Source organism: Pinus tabuliformis, chromosome 3_2, assembly GCF_031772625.1.
Source record: "Pinus tabuliformis cultivar Carrire ecotype Pingquan chromosome 3_2, CPIR1, whole genome shotgun sequence".
In the NCBI taxonomy this organism is placed as follows: Eukaryota; Viridiplantae; Streptophyta; class Pinopsida; order Pinales; family Pinaceae; genus Pinus; species Pinus tabuliformis.
Window position 1 is genome coordinate 188,906,646 of NC_142302.1, and position 7,351 is coordinate 188,913,996.

Here is a 7,351-nt window from a genome sequence, read left to right on the forward strand (position 1 = left end):
TTACTAAAATTATGTTTCCTGTCATAAACAAATTCTTCCTTAATTTCCTTCACCGGAATCGAAATCGTTAGGATGTATATAATCATGGGATATGACATGTTGATGATTTGTCTTGCTCCTCCATCAAATTGCCTTGAGCCAAATTAACCCTTATATTAGCTTGGTTATCTTCCAGTTGATTTTTTTCTAGTTTAATATGGTAGAGGCCAAGAGCTTCAAATGTATCCATAATCAGTTGTATTCTTTGAAACAGTGGCATCAATTCATTATCCTTACAATTCTTTATTTTGTAGCATTTTTGGATATCGATGAGTGAGTCTCCGAATACAATTAACTGGTGGATTCCCTCGACCACTGCAACCTTCATCCCTTTCCAAAGTTCTAATAATTCGGCCTGATTGTTTGAGGCAATGCCCAAACCCCATGCGAACATTTTCTCAATTTCTCCATTGGGGCGAGGGATAACCCCTCCTACTCATGTCTCCCCCGCATTACGTCATTTTTTAATAAAGGTATTTTTCATGATTTTGTGTACACTAATGATGACTTTATAAGCCATAGTTAAAAAATATTTCAATTTTATTGCCCCAGTGAAAATTGGTCAAGTTGTCTTGGGCTAAGATCTCAAAAGAGCTATACATTTAGCCTTTAAAAAAAAAATTACTCTTTGATTTAGGTGTTGAATTTTAAAGTTTTTTTTAGTGATGATATTTGGTTTATAATTTCATGGTTGAAAAATGTCGAAATTTTAAGATTTTTTTGCAATTTTATTTCATGATTGAAAAATATCATAATTTTAAGGTTTTTCAAAGTCATGCTATTTGATCTTTAACACTATGTTTGGAATTTGTTGAATTTTTAAGATTTTCCATGCTTGTGATTTTGGTTTTTGAATCCATTGCTAGAAAAAATTTGGAATTTTAACTCTTGAAAATATGGGGTGATGCAACATTACCACTTTTCAATTTCAAGGTATTTTTTCATGCTTTTTGCATAAAAATAGGGGCTTTTGGGATAGAGTTCTCCTTTTGAGGTTACAATTCTCTTTAAGTTGGTAGCATTGTTTAGTGTGAGCATTAAAATAGCCTAAGATCGAGTACTAGACAAAAACATCATTTAAATCCTAGTAAGGGTCCATATTTGAATCATTATGAAGAGTAAACCTCAAGGACATATGAAGGAAAGGAGGAATACATTATTGATGGTTTCCTCACTCTCTCTTATTGCACTGCTCCCAAATGTGAAATGGTTAGATATTCTGAGTGCTTAAATTTTGAAGTATCTCAATCAATAGTTTTTGACTTAGATTATAGTATAAGAGAATATTAAGCAGAGTTTCAAAAGAAAAATAAATCAATGAGAACAATCTAATGATTTTGATTAACACGAGGTTGATTTGAGGAAATATGTTGTTATGGTAGCTAGAGTTTCAAAGCAACCCGATGAACATGACAACCAAGTGATTGAACTACATTTTAAATCCAAGCATGACTATAAGAATAATGATAGCAATTTTTATAACATTGTTGTGATTTGCATGTAATCTTCTATTTTCATATGCTTTAACACAATGATAAGCACCTTGTGCTCTTTTTTTTAATAATGATGTTTCCCCATCTCTCACATCATCATATTTCAGTATGATCATTCCTTACGGCAACAATCCTTGATCACTTAAGTTCCATATTGATCACTTCCTTTCATAGGATTTTCTTCCCTTCATAGATTAGAATTTTCTTATCAAGTTCTTCCAATACTTTCCTTTATTTATTCACTTTCATAGAGTTAGTGGATTTATTTTCATGATCTTAAATATTAATATATACAAATTTTCTCATTTCAATTTTGTTTTACATTTGTCTCCACCTAAGAAAATGATAACTAGATTTTAATATAAGAGCAAGAAGTTTAGGTAGATGTGACTAGTAATGATCAATATCTAAGGATATTGATAGTTAGCAAACAACCTAGAACTTTATAAAATTCCTAAACCTTGATATTCTCATCAATTATCATTGTAGCTAATGAGGTGACTTACCTAAAGAATCCCACCTTAATCACTAAATGAGTTGGTATCTCTAATATGAAAATGTCAATAAGTATTCTACTAAAAATCTAAATGGGTATTCCAAATACCTAAGCATGAAAAATCTAAAAAAAAATCCAATAGAATGCAATCAACACCCAATCACCCCACTCCACACCCCAAACCTATAACTATGAGAGATATGGACACTTAATGGCAATGGAACAACACTTGAGGGAAAACTATTTTATTGATGAGAAATTTTACACATCCCAATTCTAAAATAAACCATGAGAACATGATTGTGACCTAGATCACTGAAGTTAACAAATATCATCATTTTTGTCTTCAATGTTGTGGTGTTTAGTTTGAAAAGTTGGTTTCTAATAGTATTCATTGATTCCATTACAAGTAAAGTCTTCAACAAGTTTGTTTATGGCTTAGTCCTTTAGTTTTATGAAAGGAAAATGAATATGCATTCAACTTTTGTTCTTTTCTTGGAAATGATTCTCAAAAAAAAAATTGGGAACATCCAAAATGCTAATATTTGTTGACCCCTTAACAATGCTCATGTCTTTAAGCACGAGGGCCTCCCATTTTAATTTATGTTTCATTGATTTCATTGAAATACATATTATATTTCATGAGAGATAGTAGTGTTTTTTTCATATGTTTAACTTTTTTTACAAGGAAACCAAAGGGATTCTCCCCTAATTCATGGATGGCATATTTAGTAAACTTATGGACGTATACTAGTGCACCTCGCCAATGGGAATTGGAACCAACAACCTATTGGCATGAAATTAAAGTCATGCTTAGTTAAATAAGAAACAACTAGTCAAGCTAACACCTTAGGTTCTAGATGGTTAACTTATGATGGTTTATTGTGTCCATCATGTTTACATCTAAATGACATTAACTGACACTTTTCTTGCATATTTTTTATTGTGACAAATGAAGCTTTAGTTACATATATTTTCTTGGGTTGTTATTTAAGTCTAGACATCAAGTATCATATTTGCAACAAATCAACATTAAATGCATTTCGAGCATGCTATTAATGCATAGAGTACTAGCATAGAATAATGTATTTTGCACAATCACTAAATGAATATGGTATATAGTTTTAATGCACCTATATTCTCAATATTAATCTCTTAGTACATTAGCATTAAATACATTTAACACCAAGTATTCCTCTACATACAATTCTAGGTTTTTATGAACTATTATCATTATTTCCTTTTATATGTTGCGTTGCATTTTTTACCAAAAAAAAATATTACTCCTAGATGTATGATTTATATTGATTTTGAATTTCATTTTTACATTTCCATTCTCCATATTCTTTCCACATTAAATTAGAATATTTGTTTAATATCAATTTAAAATCCATATGGTAGTCAATACTACAAATCGAGCAATCCACCTTCAAGGGAGAGAGTGCAATTGGACAATTTAACTTGTTGAAACTATGTGGTTAACAATGGTCAAAAGCCCACATAAAAATGTTGGAATCAAATTTGACTAAGATCTATGATAAAAAATACAATCCACTTTGTTTATTTCAATTGTATCTAGAGGTGAAAGAGTTCTATCATCTATATTTCCTCCTTTAGACTAAGACTACTCAAGGTCAATTCTCTTTTAACAAATATACCTAAGTTTCCCTTAAATTTTCAAATTGTTTCCATTTTTTGCTTAGCATATGCATTTAGATCATTCTTGTTCTATTAGTGTTTGGCCTTTTAGGACACAACCCCGAGTGTAAATTCCAATAAGTCTCCTTGATATAGTCGTCAATATTAAAAATATTTCCTTGGCTTCTTAGCTACATCCATTCAAGTGCAACTACAATGTTTCTTCCCCTTTCACTTTCCATTTTTGTTATGATATTTTTGTGTTTGCTTGAGTACACCGTATTATCCACTCTTCTTGTCCCCTTCTATGTATTGTGCTTGCACAAAATATTCCTCAATTAAGTTTGGTTTGCAACATTTCACTTGTATTCAATATCACCATATAATCCTCCCAAATATTTAATAAATGCATTAAATTTAATGGGAGATATACCTAGTTGAATTGCACATTTATGAAACTTAACAATTTATTCTTGCATAATCTATACTTGTTTCCATTTAAAGAAATGGCGTTGTATTTTCGGTTCATCCTCATATCCTATGACTTATAATCACAACTTAATGAGGATTTTAAAAGCCCCTTACTATGTGATTAGTGGTTCTCTTACAAGTCTTTCAGTGACAACTTTACTTTCCTACTAAGTTAACATATGGTCTTCTAACATCAATCAAGAAAAAAATATTATTTTCTCTTCACCAATTTTATGCACATAAAATAAACTTCTAGTTGTTGTAACTATTGATGTAATTTAAAACATCGATCCGACCTCAATAGGGCTTGATGTCAATCACTTCTTCAAATTTTAAGGGTGCTTAAACTTTGTTGGTGTTTCCATTTTCCCACTTTGGCTTCTCCTATTGTTCTTTTTCTTCTTATTAAAACTTTAACTTAACTCATGAGGAAATTTATGCTTGTTCTTTGACATCATTATTGAAAAAATTACAACAAAATTTGTGTTCTTCTCCAAAATCTTACAATGAGTTGTGACATATTTAGCAATATCTAAGTCATTTGAATTTCCAATTTCAATCATCCAGTTTCCTACTCACTACTTTCTCGATTGTCACCTATATCAAATTATTGAGATTTTTTATTCCATATTTAGCCCCCAATCTCAATATTTTCTAGAACCGATTCTCCATCTTATTATAGGGTTTTCAATCCCATCAAAATTCAATTGTATTCTCGTCATAATTTTCAAAAATAATCTACACGAATACCAATATTATACATAATTGATCAACCTATAGCTAATTTGATTCACCAACACATATCATCAAATTAGTTTTCAATATTTCCTTTTCTTTTATGTTTAATTATTTCCATCAAAATTACTAGTAATTGAAAACTAAAATACAAATAACTCAATACTAGTCTACAATTACACACAATAGGCCACATAGATTTATCCAATAGAACCCAATTTATGAAAACTCCAACTCAAAATTACATGCACAATTCTATTAATTCTAAAACAAATACAAATTAAAAATGGTTCAATTAAAGCTTATGCTCATGTGTCAACAACGCAAAGGCTTCAAGAGCAAAGACCTTCTATGCTCTACATCGATATCCTCCACTACTAGACTCAACACTTTCTAGAATACCTCCCAATGTGATTCTCCTTGGTTTCTTCTATCCTTTTAAACATTAGATGAGAGAACCAACCCCCACTATTTTGTTATCAATTTTATATATATCTGTGTCACGACGAAAAACATCTCCCAAGAATCTCTAATGTCAATGTTGTCATTCTCGGCTTTTTAGCATCTCTACCTTTTTTCATAGAGAAAATCGATCATGATGGAAAGCATTCCTTCCAATAGTGTCTAGATGTTAAGGAATTGATGAGGATCATCAGGCATCTGTCCTACAAATGTCAACCAATAGTTCTTATTGAGTGCCTTCCTTAATATGTCTGGGAGACAAAAACACTACTTACCTACTTATCTTAATGAACTTTTGCCTCATTTTCTTATGCCACTTGGAAACCACTCTTTATAATGATGTTATCATCTCCATCTATGGAATCCTTTCTTTGATGTAGAGTGCAAAAGATGAAATGGTGTCTCTACACATATTTATTATTGATTTTTTTACTCCCACATTACCTTAACCTTGAATCCAATATCACTTAGTTATGCAAAGGGTGGATGGAAAAATATATTTCCACACCTCTTAAAGATTGGCATCCATGCACCTTCTACATTCTACATTACTTTCCTTTGTAGAGGAAAAAAGGTAAATCCTATCAATTTTAGAATTTGGTTACATTTTTACTTATCTCATTTTTTTTAACACTTTGGATCTCTCCCTTCCCCATCACAAAATCTTTTGTCTATATCTATGTATGTATGTATGTACATTAATATTGCCTTTTTGTTAATAAAAATTGTTTGGTTAAAGAATATAACCTTTAAGGCAAAAAACAATCCAGATTTATATAGTAACATGCATGCAACGTGGAATAACACAATTTACCAATAGTGGAACTCGTTGGAGAAATGAAACAACTCCATGTCCCTCATAAAAGCTCAATGGAAAAAATAAAAAAGTCCATATCCTTAATAACAACCAAAATAAATATGTCCACATACATACATGATAGAACAAGGAAACCTGTCATCGTGACACTAACTAAACAAATAAAACTACTCAACTATATTGCAAGAGGCACAATAGCTTTTATGGCATACAATTTTAATAAAATGGTGATGGTGAATGGTAATGCAAATCAAATCCAAATATCTTCACATACAGAAGCAACATACAAAAACCAAAATCGCTTCATTAACCTGAGAATCGAAAAAACCAATATTATTTCCAAATTCAAATAGAATGGACAAGATAAAGCTAGAGGGTTTAGAGAATAGCAATGGAAAAAACCTTAATTTTACAAAAACTACAAATATTTCAGGTCAACATCACCTATCAAGATGTTTTCACAAAAATTCCAGCTACTAAAATATGTTTATGAGATTAACTTGACAATTCTCCCCAATATCCAATCAAAAAATTTAGCCATGTATGAGAAAAATTCCTCATGATGAGCATTTTTACCATCAAATTCCAACCTTAAACCTTATGAATTATTCTTCGATTCAAGCCCCCTTTTGTTCCTTGATGAACTTAGCATAGGCCTTTTTGTGAGCATGAGAACTTCTTGGCCATAGATATATTTTTCCTTATTGTCATTCCTTCACAAATCCAGCTTTCTTATTCGTTTATTCCTATGGATCAATTTTGTCCCATCATTCTTTCCCTGCCAATTCCAATGTAAGGCAGTCTTGTGCTATTGGGCCCAAAATATTGTTCAACGTGTGTTTTCCATGTTTATAGGGTATAACGCGACATGTGTTTTCCATTGTCATTAGATTGACCCATCTTATTTACTACCAAACTTAGTTAATGTTTATGTTCTGGACCGACTAATGAATTGATCCAATAGAATTTTCCAACAATTATGTGTTTTTGGTTTTTCGTTGCTCTTGTGTTGATTTATTTATGTATTGGGACTGTGTGATCACAAACTTTACTATATTTTCAATTTTATCATCATGGTTTTTAGGTATACCTTGTGAAGGTCCATATTCCCCTCATCCAAACATATATAATTTATTGCTTGGCATTGTGTTAATACCACTATTACAATCACCTTCCCAATCTTGTAATTACAACACAAAC